Raw genomic sequence first — 25,485 nt, forward strand, 5'->3', positions numbered from 1 at the left:
GAGTGCAGTGCAGGTGAGTGCAGTGCAGTGCAGTGCAGGTGAGTGCAGTGCAGGTGAGTGCAGTGCAGTGCAGGTGAGTGCAGTGCAGTGGAGTGCAGTGCAGGTGAGTGCAGTGCAGTGCAGGTGAGTGCAGTGCAGTGTAGGTGGGTGCAGTGCAGTGGAGTGCAGTGCAGGTGAGTGCAGGTGCGTGCAGTGCAGGTGAGTGCAGTGCAGTGCAGGTGAGTGCAGTGCAGGTGAGTGCAGTGCAGGTGAGTGCAGTGCGTGCAGTGCAGGTGAGTGCAGTGCAGTGCAGGTGAGTGCAGTGCAGTGCAGGTGAGTGCAGTGCAGTGCAGGTGAGTGCAGTTCAGGTGAGTGCAGTGCAGGTGAGTGCAGTGCAGTGCAGGTGAGTGCAGTGCAGTGCAGGTGAGTGCAGTGCAGGTGAGTGCAGTGCAGTGCAGGTGAGTGCAGTGCAGGTGAGTGCAGTGCGTGCAGTGCAGATGAGTGCAGTGCAGGTGAGTGCAGTGCAGGTGAGTGCAGTGCAGTGCAGGTGAGTGCAGGTGAGTGCAGTGCAGGTGAGTGCAGTGCAGTGGAGTGCAGGTGAGTGCAGTGCAGTGCAGGTGAGTGCAGTGCAGTGGCATGCAGGTGAGTGCAGTGCAGTGGCGTGCAGGTGAGTGCAGTGCAGGTGAGTGCAGTGCAGGTGAGTGCAGTGCAGGTGAGTGCAGTGCAGTGCAGGTGAGTGCAGTGCAGGTGAGTGCAGTGCAGTGCAGGAGAGTGCAGTGCAGGTGAGTGCAGTGCAGTGCAGGTGAGTGCAGTGCAGGTGAGTGCAGGGCAGTGCATGTGAATGCAGTGCAGTGCAGGTGAGTGCAGGTGAGTGCAGTGCAGTGCAGGTGAGTGCAGTGCAGTGCAGGTGAGTGCAGTGCAGGTGAGTGCAGTGCAGGTGAGTGCAGTGCAGGTGAGTGCAGTGCAGTGCAGGTGAGTGCAGTGCAGGTGAGTGCAGTGCAGGTGAGTGCAGTTGAGTGCAGTGCAGTGCAGGTGAGTGCAGTGCAGTGCAGGTGAGTGCAGTTGAGTGCAGAGTGGTGTGTATTGACAATGTAAATGACAATGCCATTTATTTATGATTTAAAGAAAAAAAAAGAAATGTCATGAGCAATGCCAATACCTCTACCTTTAATGATGCCGAGACCATTGCATTGTAAATGCTTGTTTTGAGAAGAGGTGGAATGAGAAGAAGGGTGTTGGAGCTTCTCAACAATCTGGTGCTGCCAGCTTTTTTGAGATTCGTTGAGAGGTATGTTGGAGTGTCCTGATAGAGGGCTTTGTGTGTGATACAGGTAATTTTGTAAGAGGATCTGCCATCAATGGGGAGCCATTTGAGGATCTTGAGGGTAGGGGAGATGTGGTCAAAACGTTGACTGTTAGTTGTTAGTCTAGCTGCGAGGTTGATGACGGATTTGATGGGGGTGAGGTGGATTTTGGGAGTACCACAGAGAAGGGCATTCCCATAATCAATTTTGGATAGGACGAGAGATTGGATAATTCGTTTGAAGTCGTTGTCAGGGATAAAAAGTTTGATTTTTTTGAGGTGACGGAGTGTGAAGAGTGCACTTTTAGCTGAGTTTTTTACATGGGAGTTGAGTGTGAGTTTATTGGTGATGGTGATACCGAGTGATTTGACAGAATCAGTGAGGGAGAGATGGCAGTTTAGGGCATTAAGGTCCACGATCCATGCTTGGATGGGGAGAGGGTTGCTTTCGGGCGAGAAGAGGATGATCTCGGTTTTGTTAGGGTTGAGTTTAAGATGGTTGTTATGGAACCAGGCTTAGATCTTGGTTAGTGTAGAGTTAAGGTGAAGGATATCGGCATGTGATCTAATTTTATAGTACAGTTGGGTGTCATCAGCGCAAAGGTAGTAGTTGATTTTTGCTTGTTTAAGTATGATGGTAAGGGGTTCCATATAGAGGTTGAAGAAGGCGGGGGAAAGGATGGATCCTTGAGGGACACCTAGAGAGACAGGAGTAGGTTTAGAGAGGCTGTTTTGAATTTTAATTTGTTGAGTTCGATGTTGGATGTGGGAAGTGAACCTGGTAAGGACAGTGCCATTAATGCCGAAGCGATCTTTGAGTGTGTGGAGTAAGGTAGGGTGGTAGACTGTGTCAAATGCGGCGGTAAGGTCAAGGAGGATAAGGAGGTAAATCCTGCCCTTATCCAGGGCTAAATGAATATCATCTACTATGTTTAGCAGTGCGGTTTTGGTGCTACATCCTTTGCGGAAGCCAGATTGAAGGGGGTCTAGAAGGTTGAATGTGTCAATCTGATTGTCCAGTTGGCGGAGAGCACATTTTTCGAGGGCTTTGGAGAAGAGAGGAAGATTGGAGATAGGGAGGAGATTGTTCGGGACCTTAGGGTCGGCTTTCGGATTTTGGGGATGGGTGTGATTTGTCAGAGTTGAAGTAAGGTAGGAACATTTCCTGTAGCGAGGGAGGTGGTAATGATGTTGGTCCAGTAGGGGACAATAACGTGTTTGAGATCTAGGACGAGTGCGGACAGGAGAGGGTCTTTAGTGTGGGAGGATGGTTTGAGTTTAGTAAGGATGCTGAAGACTTCCTGCTCAGATACGTGGAGGAAATTATGCCATGAGGCATTGTTTTTAGGCGGTGGGATAATGGGGAGAGGATCAGAAGGGTTGAGCAATGAGAGGAGGAGAGGAAGAGTCAGAGGGGTGTTCACAGGGAGAGGGAAATAGGGGTTGGAAATGCGAGGGAGTTGGGGTGGGTGGCGGTTGAAGGTCGAGGAAGGCGCTGTCAATTTTAGCAATTTTTTCACTGAAAAAGTTGGCGATTTCTTCACATTTGTTAATGGAGTCCTCCGGGTTAGGCAGTGCAGGAGAGGTTTGATTTCTAATAATGTTGAACAGTTCTCTAGGTCTATTTTTGGCACGAGAGAGTTGGAGACGAAAGAATGAGGCTTTCTCAGAAAATATGTATTTCTTGTCAGACGGTCTGGCATTTCTGAGGAGAGCAAAATAGGATGGGGAAGGGTGTTGTCTCCATGTTCTTTCAGCCAGTCTCAGAGAGCGCCTTTCATTATTAAGGTCAAGGGTGAACCATTTTTTTGGGTCTTATTTTTAGTGGGGCGAGTTTGTCTAGAACCTCTGGGATAGTTTTATTAAAGTGCTCAGCAAGTTCATTTGCGTTGGAGGAGGGGGCAGAGTGACCGAGATGGGATTGGAGTTCATGCGCTAACACTCCAGGGGGGAGTTGCCTAAGATTTCTGGACATAGTTGTAGTTTTAATGTTTTGTTTAGGGGCGGGTGGTGCTGGGGTTAGATACTTAACAGGATAAGATGATGGTCAGAGCAGTCAATCGGGATGATGTTGGATAAGGAAGCTAGATCAGGTTTGGAGATGATGGCGTCAAGGGTAGCTCCTTTAGCGTGGGTGGGGGCACTGCAAATCTGCTTGAGGTCGCTAATCTCGAGAAGGTTATTGAGAAGGTTGGAAGTAGGATCATTGGGTTCATTCCAGTGGAGGTTGAGATCTCCAAGGAAGAGTTTGTTGGAGTTGGAACGCAGTAGTGAAGAGGAGATAAGATCAGAAAGTTCTTCTGCAAATGGGAGGGTATTGCCAGGAGGGTGGTATATGTTATGGAGTCATATTGGGGGGGCGTTTTTTATTTTGAGTTTGGCTCCTAAGTATTCAAAGGTAGCATAGTCAGGGTTGTTACTTTGGGTGAGTTGTAATTCTTCTTTGAAAATAATTGCTAGGCCTCCCCCTATTTTTTCAGGTCTATCTTTTCTGAGAATAGAGTAGCCAGGGGGGTCAGAAGGTCAAGGATGGGTGTCGAGTGGTCTTTGAGCCAGGTTTCTGAAAGGAAGGCAATGTCCACATCCTCATTGAGGATGGTTTCTGAGATTTCGGTCGCATGACGGACTGCTGAGCGGCAGTTCACAAGCATGCATGAAAGGGGTTTCGGTTTGGAGTTAAGGCAGGAAGGAGATGAGATTGCTGGTGAGTTGGGGGGCCCCGGGGGAACTCAGAGACTCCGGGTTTCTGCAGGTCCCCAGAATGACAGGGATGTTGGAGTGAGGGGTGGAGGGGTCTATAGGAGGGGAAGTGTTAAGGTAGTCGTACCATAGGGCAGATAGATCGGGGGCGGAGTAGGTATTTGTGGTGCAAAGTGGTCTGTCAGAGCGTGGGAGGAGGGGCGTAGTAGACCAAAGATTGGAGTATGGGTGCTTTCTATGAATAGTGTTAATAGCATGGGGCCAGGGGGGGTGCACATAGGGTTTGATGGATTTAATCTGATTGAAGTCATTTCTGAGCAGTGTTATTTCAGCTGCTAGGGTCGAAAGATTGAAATCTAGGTTGCGAAGTAGCTGGAGGAGGTTGGGGAGGGGGCGGAGTCGGGGCTAAAGGAGGGGTTATGGACGGGGTGGTTAGGTAGTGAGGTTTGGAGGCATGGAGTCGTAGTTTTAAGAGGGGGTGGTAATGTTAGAGGTTCTACGTTGGGAGGAGGATTGGGGAAGGCCAGGGCATGGGAGGGGAGTATAAGCCTGGTAGTGGTGGGGGGGGTTAGGTGCGATGTGTGCAGGACTGGAAGGGGGAGAGGGGGAAGAGGGGCTAGGTGGAGGCAGGGTATGCGGGCCAGGGGGGAAGTGGGAGTGGTAAGGTGGATGGGCATGCAGTTTACGAAGGCAGGGGAGGAGATATGCGGGGCATTGTTCGATGAGGGGCTAGTAAGACGGAGAGGAGGAGTAATAGGGAGTGTCGGAATTGGTCGGTCATTAGGGGATGTGGGGGTTTGGCGGAGTGAATTGTGGGGGTAGCTGAGGGATGTGAGGGGAGTGTTGTTACGGGCAGGAGTTTCAAGGAAGAGTGGAGTAAGACTCTGGGGGGCAGAGGAGAGTTGGCAGGGGGTCAGGAGGGGGGCAGGTGTGGAGAGGTGGAATTGGATAGCACTAGGGGGTGGTTCGAGTACGGCTGACAGGGTAGGAGCATTTGCCAGGGGACTGTCATTTTGGGGGAGGTTGGGAGTAGTGGCGGCCGAGGGGGGTCCAGAGAGTGATTGGGACTGAGGGGATGTTGGAGGGGGAGTAGAAAGTGAGGGGGATTGGGACTGAGGGGGTATTGGAGGGAGAGTAGAAAGTGCCAGGTGGTCGGACAGAGTGTTGAAGAGGAGTTCGAAGATTAGGAGGTGCTTCTCAGAGGCTTGGATCAGGATATTTCCTGTTTTGTAGATGGAAATGGTTAATTCACCAGGAAAAAGAGAGATGGGGGAAGTGGCGAGTTTATGACCATGAGGGATTTTAATCGAGCTAGAAAATGGAAGGTGTTGTAGGAAGGTGCTCTTCCATTTAGATGGGCATTTGGTGTAGAAAATGTAGTTAGTTTTAATGGGGGATGTGAGGCTGTGATAGTTATCTTCAATGAGGGTTTCAGAATGACGGGTGAGGAGTTTATGTTTGAAGTTCTTTTTGGCATTTTTAGAGAGGATGGGGGTATGGAATTGTCCAGGAGTTGGGACCATGTTTGATGAGTGAGGAGGGATTGTTAGTTAGATCCTGAGTGGGGGGGGTGTGTGTAGGTGGTGTTGAGGTCGGACATGGTTGTGAGGCTATATTGGGGGAGAAGAAAACAAAAAGGGGAGAGTGGACAGGGAGGGGCAAGCAAGGAGGTGGGGGTTATAGCGGAGGGAGGTTATAGTGAGTAGGGATGCGTGGGAGGATATGAGAGGGGCGGGGGAGGGAAGTTCTATTAGGGTCTTTAGCAAGCGGGGTGGTGAGTATAGGAACGGGAGATGCAGTGATAGCGCGTATGAAGGTCGGAGAAGTGCGGAGTGATAAGGAGAGTATGTGAGAGAATTGTGCAGGATACCATTGGGGACAGGATATCCACTGATTTCGTTAGAGCTAAGATTTATCTCTCACATATCAGCTTTAAATATATTTGCGAAATTATGAGGTTTCAAAATACACGTAGTTTTGTATTGAATAGACACTTTTACATTTTGGTCAACACGACTAATTCAACCAACCAAAAGTGTCGAATTTAGTAGGTTGGGCTGCACACAGGAGAGCTACTTACAGGTGGGTGGAGAGCTACCAGTAGCTCACAAGCTACTCATTGGAGAAGCCTGGCTTAGGAACACCGATCATCATGATGGAATCAGCACTGGCAGGTCTACTTTTAGTGGGGCACAGGGAGTTGTTAGGTTTATGAACGAGATTGGCCCCAAAGCAAGAAGAAGAGGGAAAACTATCCAGATTCAAGTGCCCAGTATGAGCGCCTAAGATTTGAGTACTCGAGGTATTGGAAGTTACCCGTTTGTAGTTAAGCGCCCATAAAGGCACATGACTGGGAATTTGCTGATGGTGATTAGCAGTGGGAACATCATCGTATATCCGATCGGCACCCTTATTCACAGGAGTCACTGACTAGATACAGCAGCAGATGGTCTGGAAATGGTTGCTGGTAGATCAATTTGTCCCATAACTGCATGCTTGTTGCTAAAAGCTAGAAGCTGTTTCAAAGAATTGGTCAGTAATGTAATCATGGATTTTGGAAGCCCCTACCTCATTTTCAAATCTAAGATAAAAACAGTGTAAGAGGCCTGGTCAGAGGAGATGGGAGCAGAAGCATCAGGTGCCGTGGAAGAACGCACCAAACTATTAGCGACATCCTAACCGTTCGTCATCTCAGCCAATGGGGCAAAGCGGTTACTGCAAGGTAAAGCATCCTCAAATGTAGACTGTAGTTGCTAGACAGAATTGGAGTGTACTAGTGATGTTATGTTATGTTGGGGGAGATTTATAAAGCGCACGTACACCAACAGGTCTCTTGGTGCCAAGTTGGCACAAGTGCGGTTGTTAACAGTGAGTGTGTTTTACCCACAGTATGTTGCTCCTGGGCCTGAAGAGTATGTTCCATAAACATCCCCTGGATTTGCTTTTGCTCGTTTGTGCTGCCTGGCGGTGAAAAACTAATGGGGAGAGGACGTGAGGGAGCAGGGGGCTGCAGCGAGTATCTCCTCACAGTCAACCAACAGATTGTCATGGCGGTCAAGCACACAATTGCCTCTAGCATGTTGCAAATTTGTGTTTTTCTTTTTTACCAACCCCCCCTCCCCCATCCCCTTTAGTGTCATTCCTTTTTCCCCATTTTTAGATGACAAGGGGCATATACGAGAGCTGTAAACCGAGCTATGAAATGGTGGCTTTGAATATATTCAGTGAGGCAGACTAGAACAATCAAGGTAGAAAGCTTACTTATTAGATCAATGCAAACTGACCCAGTCAAACAGCTTAAGATGCTTAGATGCAACTAGGTGTTGCAAGATATAGCAAACAACAGTACATTTTGGTTGGGAAAATAGATGTTAGGGGGAGGTCCAGCCTCCTCCGAGTATGGACGGGCCCGCCCTTGGCCCAGGCTTTGTGAAATAGCGCTGTTGATGAATCCCAGGTGAGGGTCCCAGGGTTGTGGGACTTGGAGTCCCTATAGGTGGCGGCAATCAGCTGCAGCAGCTCCCCCGTTAGGCAGATGACAGCGTGGGTTCAGTTCTGAAGCCCCCACTTAGCAGGTCTTCAAGAAGGTCTGTCCACCACCCCTAACAAGCAGAAATGGTCCCTAAGGTTACAACAATACTCCCTCCTCTTGCGAATCTGGACATGTGGTTAGAGAGTTTTGTGTAACACGATTCAAGGCTCAGACGGAGACACCCTAGTTCAGTAATGTTTGAGCTCAGCTCAATCAGGAGAGAGGAGTTAGCCTAACGGCTAGGGCAGCCGGCCTCGAATCTCGGGAACTGGGTTCGAGTCTCAGCAATGACGCTGAACATCCTGTGATTCTGGGCAAATCACTAAGTGCCAGATGTAGGTAGGCAAATACCGGTCGGTTACGGCCGATTTCGGCCGTTACCGACTGGTATTTGCAAATGGAGATGTAGGGGCCTTAAAATTTACAGAATCGGTATATTTCCCAAATCGGTAAAGTTACCGATTTGGTAAAATACCGATTCTGTAAATTTACCGAATCGGTAAATCAATATGTAGGTGGCACTGAAAACAGTGCCACAGGCCCTTACCGATTCGTTATTTACCATGTAATACTATTGCATGGTAAATAACGAATACCGGTGTACATGCACATCTGTGCCTGTACACCTGTGCCATGTGGCACACATACATGCCCTTAGGGCACATAAGCCACAAACAGGGGTGCAACAGGGTGTCAAAGTGACACCCTGTCCCCCTTGGCAATTCGGTAATTTTACCGATTCTGTAATTACCGAATCGGTATTTGCCATTGAATCCTATGGGCTTCAAGGCCCATAGGAATCAATGACAAATACCGATTCTGTAATTACAGAATCGGTAAATACCGAATCCTACCGATTCGGTATTTTTTTACCGAAAAATGACCTACATTAGATTTACCGATTCATGAATACCGATCGGTAAAATTCGGTATTTATGAATCGGTAAATCTAATTTACCTACATCGGGCCCAAAATCTCCCCATGCCTAACAAAAAATGAATGTCCTCATGTAATGCAACTGGTGCTATGTAAAGCGCTCTGATACCTGCATTGGGTCAAGTTTGTGCTATATAAAACTCTGTAAAAAAAAAAAGATCCAGTCTCCTTTGATACAGTCTCACCACAACACTGTCTACATGTCCTTTTGACAGCAAGTGTCTCCTATCCCTCTCACTTCTGGGATGTGACGTGGTGGTTGCAGAAGAGGCCGTTGATCTTGGTAAGCTGTTAACAGGATGGATCGTTCGATTGGTAGGCTGGAGTTCTTCGACAACTGCAGATACTGGTGGTGGGAGCACACTGCAGGCATTGGACCTACTTCTGGCAGCAGATGGGTAGCCATTTTGACAGGGACACAGCAGCATGCTAGCAGTCACAGTGAGCACATTGTAAATGCAGCAGTGGTGACGGTCACAGGCACAATTCTTAGCTTTGATGGCAAAGATCTCCATGGTCACAGTTGTTTCATTTTACCAGCAAATACACCCCCAATCATTCTTATTGCACTGCCCCAAGGTTAGCAGCCAATCCACAATTTACTTTTCCCACCTCACTTCTGGAGAGACTGTGCTCATGCTATCGGACTAACCAATCAGTCTTTGCTGTCTCCATTCCCCTGGTTTGACCCTCAGCACCAGGGTCTGGCTGGTACTCCAACACCTCCTGCAGGGTTGACAGGATATTTCCCTCTCTCAGTAGGCCGGCTGGCTTCCAGGCACTTAAGGTCGGAGATACAGCTCTCCCAGTAAGACAAGACTCCAGGGAATAACCCCTGTCATCTGGGAAGTTGACTGTAAGACTGACGCCAGCTCTGGGTGCACAGCAGTCCTCACGTTATGCTGCAGAGCAGAGTGATGCTACCTTTAGTACGGTAGTCTCCATCCAGGAGTAACCACAACAGAGGCACAAAGAGAGATGAGCTTTCTATACCTGGCGTATCAACAACCACACTATGCAGTTGTCAGTGGAAATACAAAAGGCTGGCTCACCTAAAAGATCCTTTCCACACTGAAAAGGAGACTTCAGTCCCACCCTTCACCGCCACCATCTTCCAAGTGGCGGCATTACAGGACAACTAATCAACAGCTCCTCTCAGCAAAAGGGCTTCAGTGAATTTCTGAAGATGTCTTGTCTCCCCCCTCCAGCTTTAGGAATGTCAGCAAAACTCTTCCACTGTCTGGGAAAACAATCTCACTCCATCTTGTGCACAGGAGCAGATTTGGGGCTTCCAGAATGGAATCCAGAGGCCTCCATTACACGGGCACACTTGTGTACATATTGCATGTACCACCACACGACACAACATAAACACACACAGAATATATTTGGAATGTTAGCACAAGGGTTAGGATTAGCGCACTGAAGCAGAACTTCACATTGGTGGGGCCTCCACTTCAGTGACACAGATAAAAAGTTCTGATCATGAATATGCATTCACAAAACACAGTATGCTGTGCCATCGATCTACAGGCTTAACCCGTGGCAGGCTGGTAGTCCACTATCAGGACAATGAGGGCATGCTTGACATGTCCGTCCAGGTCACAGGATAGGTCCATGACCTCCATCACGTCAAGGGGCAGCCTATGCCTCTATGCACTAGATTACCACAAGGCTAGGGCCAAAATTAAATAATCTCTGGGACACCGGCTACTCACAGTTGAGTTTTCAGGATAGGCAACCTGACATACCTTACAGGAGACATTTCAGTCTCAATAACATGTTCAGGCAATATTATGTTTTCCTAAATTATTATTGCTTCCTGTATGGTCTTTCCACTCTGTAGGTGTAAATCTGATGTTTTGTGGATTCTAAATAAGTGCACATGTGTGTCCTAATGTATAGTCACTGGTCTAAACAAACATTATTTCAATGCACACATGCGGTACAAAAGGGGGTGGTGATGGACGGAGCATCTGAACCAATCAAACACTCACACCCAGTCAACAGATCTGGGTTTAACACATCACCGTTCTTTAGCCCACTCTACCACCCCAGTTCAGACATGGCCATATGCAAATCAGTCTGAGCCTGTGCCTCATGGGAACAGTCCAGCCCAAACTGCCAAGCCATGCCTTCCCTGGACCGGATACAAGCTTCCGAGGACCGGTTTCTGGCATTTCAGCCGTCTTCAGCCTGCTTGCTTGAATCCAGTGGCAAAGTGAGCAAGGGACTCATGTCTGAGCATACCCTGCCAACTTATGGCGAACAAAGCGGTACAAAAGGGGGTGGTGATGGACGGAGCATCTGAACCAATCAAACACTCACACCCAGTCAACAGACTGAATATTTCGATTTATGACATGTTACTTTATTGTTAGAAATGGGTTCTCTACTTGTCAGAGGTAGGTACCTTTGTCCAAATTGGGACCGTTGCTTCTAGTCAGGGTAAGGGGGATACACACTCTAGATAACCCCTGCTCACCCCCTGGGTAGCTTGGCACAAGCAGACAGACTTGTCCCAAAGGCAAGAGTTTTCAGCTTTGATGAATTCTTCCATGGTTAGGAAGGTTAAAGGTGATTAATTGTAGTTGCTTTCATGTTTTGTTATCTGGTGAACTGAGCTGTGCTGCTAGAATTGTGGTTGAGCAGTGGGAAGGCAAAGGAGGAAGACTGACACGGGTGAGTGGGAATTATTTCAGGTGTGTCCTGCAGACTGCCAGGGTCAGGGGTGTGAAGGCCTTTTTAGTGTGTTGCCAAGGAACCAAGCTGTCCTTAGGTACTACCACTTCAGGTATTGCGGTTGGCTGATCCTTTCTGTTCTGAACTCGTGTAGAGGGGCTGTAGCTTGTGACTTACAGGCCCCTCATCAGGTTTACAGGCCACTCAGCAGCTCTCCACATTGTTTACCGTTTACAGGCTGCAGAGCGGCTATTACCGCATGTGTGCTTAGAAATAATGTTTGTTTAGACCAGTGACTATACCTTAATTCACCAACGGATAGCAGTATTTGTTGATGAATTAAGTTGTTGTTGTTGAACACTATCCACACTCTGCTTTTAACCTTGTCATCATGGTGACCGCCTTTAATAAAATTTGTTCTCAGGCACCATGTTAGCCAATTTTAAATATCACTCTTTTACCACTCTTTATTAGCACATACTTTTTGAGCACTGCAACTTTTCATCACCCACAGCTCTTAACACAACTGCTGCCTGGTTTTCCATCACTGGCGGATCCGATACTAGAGTTTCCTCACAATACTTGCTAGTGTGGAACCTAGTGGATACCAGTCTGTATTAAAAAATCCCAGATGATGAAGTTCCGCCAATAGCTGGGCTGATGGGTTTTCTTTTCCTCTTTTCTCTCTTCCTTTGTTACACTCATTAGTCTATACACACACTCTCTCATGAGAAAGCAGACACTTTCCAGCCTTATAAGACAATTAGCACCCCTTTTGTGTTTTTTGCGAGTTAGATTAGGGGATAGGGTGCATGTAGGTCTTTAAACTTTTTTTCCCCTATAGACCCTCCTTCCACATTGTGTTTTATGTCGTTATACCTTAAGACACACATGTGCACTTGTTTAGAATCCACAAAACATCAGATTTACACCTACAGAGTGGAAAGACCATACAGGAAGCAATATTAATTTAGGAAAACATAATATTGCCTGAACATGTTATTGGGACTGGAATGTCCCCTGTGAGGTATGTCAGGTTGCCTACCCTGAAAACTCAACTGTGAGTAGCTGGTGTCCCAGAGATTATTTAATTTTGGCCCTTACCTTGTGTTAATCTAGTGCATAGAGGCCTATGCTGTCCCTTGACGTGATGGAGGCCATGGACCTATCCTGTGACCTGGAGGGACATGTCAAGCATGCCCTCATTGTCCTGATAGCGGACTACCAGCCTGCCACAGGTTAAGCCTGTAGATCGATGGCACAGCATACTGTGTTTTGTGAATGCATAGTCATGATCAGGCCTTTTTATCTGTGTCACTGGAGTGGAGGCCCCACCAATGTGAAGTTCTGCTTCAGTGCGCTAATCCTAACCCTTGTGCTAACATTCCAAATATATGCTGTGTGTGTTTATGTGTGTCTTGTTTGGTACATGCAATATGTACACAAGTGTGCCTGTGTAATGGATGCCTCTGGATTCCATTCTGGAAGCCCCAAATCTGCTCATGTGCACAAGATGGAGGTGAGATTGTTTTCCCAGACAGTGGAAGTGTTTTGCTGACGTTCCTAAAGCTGGAGGGTGGAGACAAGACACCTTCAGAAATTCACTGAAGCCCGTTTGCTGAGAGGAGCTGCTGATTAGTCTTCCTGTAATGCCGCCACTTGGAAGATGGTGGGGTGAAGGGTGGGGCTGAGGTCTCCTTTTCAGTTTGGAAAGGATCTTTTAGGTGAGCCAGCCTTTTGTATTTCCACTGATCACTGCATAGTGTGGTTGTTGATACGCCAAGTATAGAAAGCTCATCTCTCTTTGTGCCTCTGTTGTGATTACTCCTGGATGGAGACTACCGTACTAAAGGTAGCATCACTCTGCTCTGCAGCATAACGTGAGGACTGCTGTGCACCCAGAGCTGGTGTCTGTTTTACAGCCAACTTCCCAGATGACAGGGGTTATTCCCTGGAGTCTTGTCTTGCTGGGAGAGCTGTATCTCTGACCTTAAGTGTCTGGAAGCCAGCCGGCCTACTGAGAGAGGGAAATATCCTGCCAACCCTGCAGGAGGTGTTGGAGTAGCGGACCCAGACCCTAGTGTTGAGGGTCAAACCAAGTGAATCATGGAGACGGCAAAGACTGATTGGTGAGCCCGATAGCATGGGCACAGTCTCTCCTGAAGTGAGGTGGCAAACGTAAATTGCGGATTGGCCGTTAACCTCGCGGCAGTGCAATAAGAACGAATGCGAGTGTCCTCGCTGGTAAAGTGAAACAACTGTGACCATGGAGATCTTTGCCATCAAAGCTAAGACTTGTGCCTATGACCGCCACCACTGCTGCGTTTACAAAGTGCTCACTGTGACTGCTAGCATGCCGCTGTGTCCCTGTCAAAATGGCTACCCATCTGCTGCTCAAGTGACCCAGAAGTAGGTCCAGTGCCCGGAGTGTGCTCCCACCACCAGTATCTGCAGTTGTCGAAGAACTCCAGCCTACCAATCGAACTACCCATCCTGTTAACAGCTTACCAAGATCAACGCACTCTTCTGCAACCACCACGTCGCATCCCAGAAGTGAGAGGGAGTGGAGACACTTGCTGTCAAAAGGACATGTAGACAATGTTGTGGTGAGACTGTATCAAAGGACACTGGATTTTTTACAGAGTTTTATATAGCACAAACTTGACCCAAAGCAGGTATCAGAGCGCTTTACATAACACCAGTTGCATTACATGAGAACACATTAATTTTTTTGTTAGGCATGGGGAGATTAAGTGATTTGACCAGAATCACAAGATGTTCAGCGTCATTGCTGAGACTTGAACCCAGTTCCCCAGATTCGAGGTCGACCGCCCTAGCTGTTAGGCTAACTCCTCTCTCCTGATTGAGCTGAGCTCAAACATTACTGAACTAGGGTGTCTCCGTCTGAGCCTTCAATCATGTTACAGAAAACTCTCTTACCTAAGGGGGACAATTCTAGAGTCACAAGAGGAGGGAGTATTGCTTTTCCCTTTGGGACCATTTGCACTTGTTGGGGGTGGTGGACAGACCTTCTTGAAGACCTGCTAAGTGGGGGCTTCATAACTGAACCCACGCTGTCATCTGCCTAACGGGGGATCCGCCGCAGCTGATTGCCGCCACCTATAGGGACTTCAAGTCTCACAACCCTGGGACCTTCACCTGGGATTCATCAACAGTGCTATTTCACAAAGCCTGGGCCAAGGGCGTGCCCGTCCGTACCCGGAGGAGGCTGGACCTCCCGCTAACATCTATTTTCCCAACCAAAATGTACTGTTGTTTGCCATATCTTGCAACCCCTAGTTGCATCTAAGTATCTTAAGCTGTTTGACTGGGTCAGTTTGCATTGATCTGATAAGTAAGCCTGCTGCCTTGATTCTTCCAGTCTGCCTCACTGAAAATGTTCAAATCCACAATTTCATAGCTCTGTTTTCAGCTCTGGTATACGCCCCTTGTCATCTACAAATGGGGAAAAAGGAATGTCACTGAAGGGGATGGGGGAGTGGCAGTTGGTAAAAATGAAAACCACAAATTTGCAAAAAACATGCTGGAGGCAATTGTGTGCTTGACCGCCATGACAATCTGTTGGTTGAATGTGAGGAGATACTCACTGCAGCCCCCCGCTGCCTCGCGTCCTCCCCCCATTAGGTTTTCACCCCAGGCAGCACAAACAAGCAAAAGCAAATCTAGGGGATGTTTAAGAAACATAGGGCCATATGTATCAAGCCAATTTTCATTCGCAAACGCTGCGAATTTCAAAAACAGTGTTTGCGAATGAAAATTCGCTATTCGAATTTATGAAGCAAAAGTGCCTCGCAAAATGAGAATTCGTAAAAAATGCGATTCCTTATTTTGCGAGCATCAAAATTCTGCGAATTTCCTAGCGATTTCTCATTTTGTGATTTCTTTGTGTGCGAAATTCGCAAACGTGAAATCGCAAATCAAGAAATTGTAATGGAATGTATGAAAAAATCACAAATTGCGATTTCCGGAAATTCGCAATTTACAGAATCGCAATAACCACCAAGTAGGAGCAGGTGGGGGGCGTGGCTTGAGCACCATCGGGCATGGACGCGTGAGCTGAGAGCTCCGTGTCGGCCTCGTCAATTATCCTGATCTAGTGACTCCCTAGGCGTTGTTTGCGATTCCAGAGGGGGCCCCCCAGGGCTGTGAGGTGCCCACACACTATTTGATGCTTCAAGGCAGGGGTTCCGGCGGCTGCTCGCCACTGATTGCTGCAGCTCGGAACGGAGGGACCGGCCATCTTGATTGCGGCCTGTGAAGGGCCTGATATCCCCGGCCTCGCGTACCCGGGGGCCGCCAGGGGGAGCGACCTCCTGCCAGCGGTGGAGTTTGGAGCCGAGGTGAGGCGTGGAAGGTGGCTGCATGAGGAGGGGACTCACCTGCGGAGACGGGCGGAGCTGAGTGGTCGGGGCCTACCTAGGCCGTGCCTGAAACACCGAGGACTGAGGGCAGCGTCCCGGAGAGGTGAGGAGTGCGGGACGGCCTGGGAGCTGCCGGTCTGGGTGGCGGCCGGTCCCGCGGGAGGACATTGGAGACTTCGAGCGGCGGCTCGCACTGCTGCGCTGGCGCCCTGACGGCGGGGCCTGACGCCGGGGACCGCGGGGGCCCTCCCAGTATCAGTGGGGGGCTCGAGTGTGGACCTGGTGTTGAGGAGTGGCTGCGGGCAGAGGTGGACTGGGCGAGCGGCTGCGGGAGCAGTCCAACAGTGCATTCATTGCGGGGGCCAGACTCGGGGAGAACTCACTTGCCCCCCCACCCCCCTGCGCTCCAGGAGGGTGGAGAGCCTGGCCCGCAGTGAGGAGAGGCCGAGAGGTGGAACCTCAACTGGCATTGGAGGCCCAGTCCTCGGAGAAACAGGAAAGACGGGTACGCCCTGAAGCAAAGGAGGCGGCCACATATCATCCTGAAGGTGGTGTGGCAGCAGCTGCTTTGTCCCCCCCCCCCCCCTCCCCCTGGCTTCTGGGACGCCATGTCGGGGTCTGACCCGGCTCGGCAGCGTGGGGGCTGGAAGAACCGCCTGGTGGCAAGCAGGGAGCCCTGTTGGAGATTGTCTCCACACGACTGGAATAGCAACTGGAGGACTGGGGTAACTCTGGGAGCGGATTGCCCGGTCTACAACAGGGGCGGTTGCAGCAGAAAGGGAACTGGCGCAACCGAGAGGAGCCACTCTTGTGGACCCCGAGGACGGTGACGGGCGGGGTCACCTTTCTGACCGGTGCTGACTAGCGACTCTGGTTTATGTTCTGCCTTCAGTGGACGGAGGGGTCATCCTGCGTGCTGCTGACCGTCAGGGAGAGCGGAAGCGGAAGGGTGGGACTGGAACATACATCTTAACCCCCAGAGAGTACAGCTGGAGGCACTTACACCTCTCATTCTGCGCTGAAAGATCGAATTTGAGTTTGGACCATGGGGAAACCGCGATGACAGCGGGGGGCGGCCCCACCTGATCATAATGAGGACTCCCTCGACAGCCAGGAACAGGGCTCGACCGGCGGCTCGGCAGCGGGGCTGCAGCAGCAGCAGATGGACCAGATCCTCCAGGTTATCTCGGACACGAAGGAGGCACTACGCCACGACATAGCACAGGTGTCCACAAGCCTGGGATTACTGCGGATGGATCATGGAAAGCTGGCAGATCGCGTCAAAAGCACGGAACTTGTGTTGGAAAGGCTGGAACCGGCCCAAAAGACGATGGATGCAGCGGTGGGTGACTTGCGCAGAGTGCAGCAGCTGGAGAAGAGGGCCGAAGATGCGGAAGGGTGCAACAGGCGCAACAACATACGGGTGGTGGGCCTGCCCGAAAAAGTCGAGGGGAACAACATGGTCTCCTATCTAGAAACCTGGCTGCGTGATGTGGTGGTCCCAGATGGCCTGACACAGTTCTATACGTTGGAGAGGGCCCACTGTGTACCGGCCCGCCCGCCGGCGCTGGGTCGTCCCCCGCGATCAGTGGTTGCATGCCTGCTGCATTACAAGGACCGTGACCTTATATTACAGAATGCCCGGACTTCTGGCCCATATCGAGTGGACAATGCCTCGGTCTCCCTTTACCCCGATTACTCTCAGGAGGTTCAACGGAGCCGCTTTTCCTTCTTGGCAGTCAAGCGGGCCCTTCGCGAGGAGAGCATACAATATTCTCTTTTATTCCCGGCACGCTTGAAAGTGATGATGGACGGGCGAGGACGCATGGCACTGGCTTGAGAAATATCGTGCGGGAATGGACGGCGCTGGAAAGTGAGAAAAGAAGGCCGAGACTCAAGGGAAACCACGCAGGGGCCGTCGCAACAGGAAACGTATGCTGAGCAAACAATCACCACCGACATCGCAGACGGAGCTGGAGAGACAGGCAGCATTACAGGCGGTTTCCGCCATATCGGGAGCAGCCAATGCAGCTTCGCTGGTGGATCCTGGATCCCAACAGGGGTCGGAAGAGGTGGTATCGGAGGGTTCCGAAGAGGAAACTGGAAACCTGCCTCAGGTTACCCCGGGAACTGCCGATGGCCTGCTGGACGAGTGACTATGCTTGGCATAGTTATGTATACAGTAAGGGGGCATGCAACTGGTGCTGACTTGTACTATTGAGGAGTAAGGGCGTGGCATTGATGGTGCTGGCGGGGGGCTTGGTTTCCTGCCGGGGTGGGAGGTGGCGGGGGGGTCCACGGGAGGGGGGGGCACACCTGGGGTATGTCACTGTCAAGAGGAGGGGATGCCATGTACGAGGCATTACTGACACGCAGGGATGGTGTGATCGTTGTCCGGCTCGGTTGGTGCAGGGTCACCTCTACCTCACATTACCTGTGAGACTCTGGTAGCTCCCAGAGTATTCCCCTAGTGGGGATAGGGGTTTTGATGGGTAGCAATGGTTTGGCGCCTGTTCTGGGGAAGGGTGGGATGAGGGTTAGTTGGGGATGTTTTGAATTTTGGGGATTTGTCAGTGTGCCCATTAGGCTGTACTGGGTTGTGCTGTGTTGTGCACTCTCCTATGGCGACCCGACTTGAGCTAAAATGTATTACCTGGAATGTGCGGGGGCTGAACTCCATGAGAAAGCATTATAAAGTGCATGCATAGTTAGTCCGTAGGGGGATCCAGGTGGCCTTCTTACAGGAAACACACGTTGATCAAGTTGAGGGACGGGCACTTCAGAGGAGATGGAGGGGACAGTTGTTCTATACTACTTACTCTGCATTTGCTAGGGGAACTTTAATTTGGGTGCGATCAGGGGTTTCTTTCCAACCCATGGACACGGTGGTGGATCCAGAGGGGAGGTTTGTGGCGGTATTGGGTCGCCTAGATGGGCGAGATGTAACGCTCTGCAGTGTGTACACCCAGAACTCGGAACAAACCGCATTGTTTTCGAGGCTTTCTGGGAGGTTAGCTTCATTTTTAGCTGGCACGGTGTTCATGGGGGGATTTTAACTCCTTCATGGATGTGGAGTTGGATCGTTCCCACCCCCCACTGGCTCAATCAGTGGCACACAGAACGGCTAAGGCGCGGCGGGAATGGCAGGAAGCGTGGGGCCTTCTGGATGCCTGGCGGGCACATAATCCCACTGACAGGGACTACTCGTTCTATTCAGTTCCGCATGACTTACATGTACGACTTGACAGTATCTTGTGTTTACAGGGGGCCCAAGAGCTCAAGCATCATAGTGAGTATCTGGCACGAACACTCTCTGACCACAACCCCGGTCTGATAACAGTGACCTGGTCGCGACAACGACAAGCGATTCCGACATGGCGATTGAACCCAATGGCTCTAGAGGACCCAGTATTCAGCGCAGAGGTCAAGGAGGGCATAGAACATTACTTTTTAGAAAACTCAGGGACAGCGACGAGTAGAGCCCATGAATGGGACTCCTTCAAGGCTGTGGTGAGAGGGATGTGCATCTTGTCCACCGCAGGGACGCGTAGGACGCTGCTACACGACATAGAGCGGGAAGAGACTCACCTCCGACAAGCAGAGAGAGATAGCCACGTGAACGTGGGCAGGCAGGAGGAGGTGATGGCGGCGCGGGATAAAGTGGCCGTTCAGGTTGAGCGGCTCCGCTTACAAGAAATACATGGTCCGCGCTCCCGCTGAGAGAGATAGAGTAGGATCGCTGTTGGATTGGCTGGCCAACCCAGCTACTAGGGGGACCCCAATAGTGTCGTTGACCACGCCGGAAGGGAGTCTGGTTTATTCACAGATGGAGGTCAATGACCAATTTCTGGATTATTATTAGTCGCTTTACCAGAGTAGGTTGAGGGAACTGCCAAGTGGTCCTGATGACTTCCTAGAAGCAGCACATCTGCCACGACTGGAGCCGGAGCAAGATGCCAAATTGGGAGCAGGTATTTCCTTGGGAGAGATCAGGGTAGCGGTTAAACACATGGCCAGGAGAAAGACGCCGGGGGCAGATGGCCTCCCGGGGGAGTTTTACGCACCATATATAGATCTCCTTGCACCGCAATTGCAATCGGTGTACAGTGAGGCATGGGAGTTGGACAGGCTGCCCCTGTCCACCAAAGAAGCGATCATAGTGCCGCTACTGAAGAAGGGCGGAATCCCCACATCTAGGTCGGCGTACCGACCACTATCGATGTTCATGGTAGACAATAAGATCCTGAGTAGGATTTTAGCCACGAGACTAGTAGATCACATGAGCACATTAGTACACCCAGACCAGTCGGGCTTCATCCCAACCAGGAATACAGCTACGTGTATACGGCGGCTGATACGGATCATGGGGGAGAGAGGCGAGGGATCGTCGGGTGCGGCGGTGCTGTCGGCGGGTATCGAAAAGGCATTCGACAGTGTGGAGTGGCCGTATTTATTCCGGGTACTGAAGGAATTTGGCCTAGGAGATCTTTTTATATGCTGGACCCGGCTGTTGTGCAATTCTGCCACAGCCAGAGTACGCACGGGACGCGTAATATCAGCGGCGTGCTTAGTGGAGAGAGGTACCCGTCAGGGCTGTTCATTATCACCACTGCTGTTCGCACTGGCAATCGAACCACTGGCAGCACATGCACGGCAGGGGCGATCTTATGAAGGTGTCTTGTTACGTGGTGAGACTGTACCTGGCAAGTACGGAGGACACTGTACGGGGTGCTCGAGCCCTGCTCCAGGAGTTTGGCCGCTTGTCAGGATTAAAAGTGAACTGGAACAAGACCTGCCTGTTTCCCTTGACACCGGATGCTCAGCAGCCTCTGACGATGGGGGACCTGCGATGGGAACCTGAGTGATAACCATACTTGGGTGTCCGCGTCTACCACTCTTCCTCTGACCTTCTGGAAGGAAATGTGAGCGGTGCAATGAGGGGACTGAGAGGGAGCATAGGGTTTTGGCGCACCCTACCTCTTTCGGTGGCTGGGAGGATAGCGCTACTCAAGATGGTGGCACTCCCGCGGTTGCTCTACTTCTTTCGTACGTTACAGGTATGGATACCTGTGTCATTCTTCAAGACGCTCCGAGCACTGGTGACGAGTTTTATCTGGGGTTCAGGTCGGAGGCGGGTAGTGCGGAACACACTGATCAGGCCTAGAGAGGAAGGGGAGTTGCCGGTCCCAGACTTTGAGTGGTACTATTTAGCAGCACAGCTGCAATGGCTCACACAAGCCATAGACTGCGAGTTTAGAGGCCCAGATGGACCACAGGGCAGAGTAATACTCCGTCACGTGTTGTCGTTCATAGTGCTTACGCAGAGAATTAGGCTGGATCAACTGACTCTTGAGGAGCGCACCCTTCGACTGTGCTGGCTGCGAAGCCAGAAACAGGCAGGTTTTACTGACCCGTATGCCCCGGAAATCCCCTTGGGCATGTGCACTGCCCTCCCACATGGAGGAGATTGGTCGGCGCTGGCCGGTTGGGAAGAGCCCGGGCTCCACATGATTGGAGATTTGTACAAAGGCGGCATCCTGTTACCCTTCCACGATTTGCAGAGTACCTTCGACTTACCGAGGGGAGACTTTTTATTGCACGCCGCCCTTGTGGCGGGAATTCAAAAACAGTGGAAGATGGGAGTTTCGGAGCCCCCAACTTCGTTGGGCTGTCAATACATTACTATGGCTGCGGGCACATTCAAAGCTGTCACCTGCCTATATAGGCGATTGTTAGAAAGGCGAACCCGGGGGAGGCAGAAGGTGTCTGACTGACCACCCCTAGGTCTACCCCTCCTTCAGAGAAGGGACCGAGCGATGTCGAGAGGCCTCCGACGTGAGGGCCCTCTCCTAGAATCGTACAGCAGAGTAACCACACCACTACAAATGTACACCACACGTAGATAGAGTTTTCAATCTTTATCTGGCAATAAGTATCGTTTCAATATATACAGCAGATCCCGAGATCTGGAAAGTCTCGTGACAAGGGGCAAGGTAGCGGGACAGTCTTATAGATGGTCGGTTGCAAGGAGACTCTACGCACAGCTCTCAATCCTCGAGCTGGGGGGTTCCGGAAGGTTGGGCCGCGGCAGCGCCAGCAGGCTCCAAGATGGTTCAGCGAGTGTGGACCGCGGCAGCGCCAGCAGGTTCCAAGATGGTTCAGCGAGTGTGGACCGCGGCAGCGCCAGCAGGTTCCAAGATGGTTCAGCGAATGTGGACCGCGGCAGCGCCAGCAGGCTCCAAGATGGTTACAGCAGAGATGGACCGCGGCAGCGCCAGCAGGCTCCAAGGTGGTTACAGCGAAGATGGACCGCGGCGGCGCCAGCAGGTTCCAGGTAGAACAGCAAGGTGAGTTCGTCTCAGGGTCAGCCGCGACAGCGTCAGCAGGGCTTCTCGACTCCGGGATACAACTGCCGTCCTACTCCGGGGCTGGCCCAGATATAGGTCTGGAGTCCTTTGATGTCCGGACCCTTTCGCCTGGGGGTCAGAGGGGCCGGGATGATGGTGTCCAGACACCCAGCAGGGGGTGTAGCCAGCGTTCAGGGAGGCCGGAGGCCGATCGAAACCAGGCATCCGGGGACGGTTGGAGAGCCATCGAAACTCCCCTCTCCTTGTCTCTGGTTGAGTGGCCACTCTACCACCCGGAGGGCTCTTGGTGCCTCGATGGCGGGCTCGCTGGGGCCGTGGCCGCGGCTGGGCCGGGACCACGTGTCTGTGACGTGATGGGCCCAAGATGGCGTCGGGGGAGGAGCTTGGCGGGCATCCGAGATGGCCGCGTGAGCACAGCGCTCCCCGGACCCCCGCCGCTCCCGGCATAATATCCTGCATGAATCCTGAATTTTCACGAGGATTTATATAGAGGACGTTGGGCTGATCTACCTGGACCTTTCAGACACTGATTTGGACACCGGGTGCCTGAGTTATGATGAATTGAACTTTTGGGCTCCGCCCTCGAGGTGCGCCCGGGACTGGGTGAGGTTCGGTGGCCGTCTTGGAGTTGAACAACAACGGCAGGGGGATTGGACTTGTGGGTCCCCTTCTTGAGTTTCGGTTTCGATTCTGCCTCAGACTGGGACACTGGTGAGAGGGTCGGGCCAGAGCTGCTGCCAGGACACGCGTCAGTTGTCGGGCCTTTGGCTGGACTGTTCTCCTAGTTGGTTGCCTCAATCCTAGTGATACCCCTCTTGTGGTTCTTTGGTCCCGGGGCCTCCATTTCTGGTGCCCTGTCCGTCGACCCTGGTGACTCCACTTGTGACGCATCTTTAAAATGGCGGGCAGAGGGGACCGAGAGACGCGCAAGACGAAGACACCTCTGCGCGGGGGCCCGGTTCAATCTAATGTTATGGATCGTTATACCCACTCTAAGGGGTCCCCCGGAGCTGCCCTGCCCGGTCCCACTGCGTCTGACCACGTCGTGGATGCGTCGACGGAGCCCTCCTTGCAGGACATCATGGGCGCCATTTCTGGCATGAGGGAATCCATAGGCCAACAGTACGAAACCTTGGCCCACAAACTTGACACTGTGGCGATTGAGGTGAATTTAATTCGAGCCGATCTCTCCAAGATGAACGAAAAGGTGAAGTCGTTGGATATCAAATCATCCAGCCTCACGACGGACGTCTCTGATATACAGACGGAGATTGGCAATCTCCGTAGGGTGAACGATTTCATGACCCGGCGCTTGGAGGATTTTGAGAACAGGGCACGTCGCTGTAATGTTCGCGTGGTTGGTGTGCCGGAGAATCCAGAACCCCACTCGGTTGATCTCCTGGTTGAAGACCTGATCCAGAACCACCTTTCTCCATCTGGCCTTAGTAAATTTTTCACAGTGGAGCGTGCACATCGTGTTCCGGGGGGCCAGGGCAAACCAGGCGCCCCGCCGCGACCTATTGTTGCGAAGCTTTTCCACTATAGAGATCGGGACGCTATCCTGCAGGCTTCACGGGTGAAGGGCCCGGTGGCCTTCGAGAATGCCACGGTGAACTTTTATCCGGACTTTTCCCAACAGGTCCAGAAGCAGCGTATGGGATTTCGTGCTGCCAAGAAGCGTCTTAGGGACATGGGGATGCGTTACGCTATGCTCTTTCCGACCAGGCTGCGGGTTGAGTATAATGACCGAACTTTCTTCTTTGATCGGCCAGATGCTGTGAATGACTGGCTAGACTCCCTGCCTAGCCGACCTCCTGAGACTGAGTCCGATGCCCACCCGGGCGGTGCTGAAGGTGGTGTGGAGAGCTGAACGTTTCGTCTTTACCTGATGCCTTGTTTTGTATAACGTCTCCAGGGATGTATGCCTATGTTCCTCTATTGCTTATGTGTTTTGATGTATGTTCTTTTCCTCGTCATTGGGCTTGATCGGGGGGCGGGTGGGACGGAGCCTTTCCTCCTCCGGGGTCTTTGTGTAGAATAGGGGTTCTTGGGCGACAGGCACACTGCAAGTTGGGGTGGCTTTTTAGCTTTTTGCAGGGGTGCAGGGTGGGGGGTGTTTTCTTGTTATTTGGGGGGTGGGTGGTTGGGAAGTTCGTTGTTTGTATGTTCTGTGTTCAAGGCGACTTTATCCTGTGTTTGACAATGTTTCTGTGGTCGTGCTCATTGATGGGGGGTTTTGGCTTTTTCGGGTGGGATGGGGGGTAGCGGGTTGAGATTTGTTTCGTGGAACGTTAACGGTCTGGGAGATCGTATCAAACGAAGTGTGGTGTTGAAATGTATACGACGTTTATCTCCTGATATTGTTTTCCTGCAGGAGACTCATTTGGTAGGCAATGTTTGTCATGCAATGAATAGGTGGGGCTATCGCCTCGTAGCACATTTGGGGTTCACCTCGGGTTCCAGGGGTGTGGGTATCCTTGTTCGGGCTTCCCTCCCCCTGGCTATTGATGATGTGATTCAGGATGACCGGGGGCGGTATGCTGTCCTTGTGGGTCGATATGAGGGCCGTGCCCTCTCCTTATTAACTGTTTATGTGCCCCCCGGTTTGCAGACTTCTACCTTTTCAGATTTGGGCCGTGTCTTGTTGGACCTCCCTGATAGTACTCTCTTTCTGGCTGGTGATTTTAATTCGGTGATCTCCGGTCTCCACGACTGACACCCCCCTAGGGATACTCCTGCGGCTCAGCGGTGGTTGGGTGGATTTTTGGATACCTTTGGCTTGGTGGATTGCTGGAGGCTTTTGCATCCTACTCAGCTTCAGTACACCTTTCATTCTGGGGCCCATGGGAGTCTGTCTAGGCTGGATTATTCCCTGATGCCGGCGGCTCAGTCCCCAGCGGTGCGTGAGATTGTGCACCTGCCGAGGGGTATCTCTGACCACTCTCCGCTCTGGCTTCGTTTTGAGGTTGGGGTGGAAGCAGTGGGCCGGGTGGCTCCCATTGATCCGTGGTACCTTTCCTCCCCTGAGACCCGCAGCCTGTTGCTTAAGTCTTTGGACGCGTATTTTCTGGATAACGAGGGGTCGGTTTCATCGGCTGTGTCCCTATGGGAGGCCTTTAAGACGGTGATCCGTGGGCAGGCCCTGTCCCTTATTGTTGAGGCTAAGAGGGCGAGGAATAGAGAGGTGGTGGATCTTGAGGGGGAGATTTTTGCATTGGAGGAGGATTTGGAATTTGGTGTCACGTCTGCGAAACTCCATGCCCTGGGTCTGAAACAATTTGCTTATAAGTCCATGGTCACAGATGCTGCCAAGGTGATGTTTCGGGAGCAACAGGGACGTTTGTATGATGTAGGTGACAAAGCGGGTAAATTGCTGGCATGGCTGGATAAGAAAGAGAGAGCTAATAGTGTGGTACCCGTGATTCAGTCTGCGTGTGGTGTGAGTGTAACGGACCCGATTGGAATAGTTGACCGTTTTGCCGAGTACTTCCGTGTGGTGTATACCCCTGTGTCTGTGAGGGATGTGGCTGACTCTCGCCTTCTGTTGCGTGATATAGCCTTGCCCAGTGTTTCCGATTTAGATCGTGTGGCGTTGGACTCCC

The sequence above is a fragment of the Lissotriton helveticus genome, chromosome 3_1, assembly GCF_964261635.1.
Source record: "Lissotriton helveticus chromosome 3_1, aLisHel1.1, whole genome shotgun sequence".
Taxonomy (NCBI): Eukaryota; Metazoa; Chordata; class Amphibia; order Caudata; family Salamandridae; genus Lissotriton; species Lissotriton helveticus.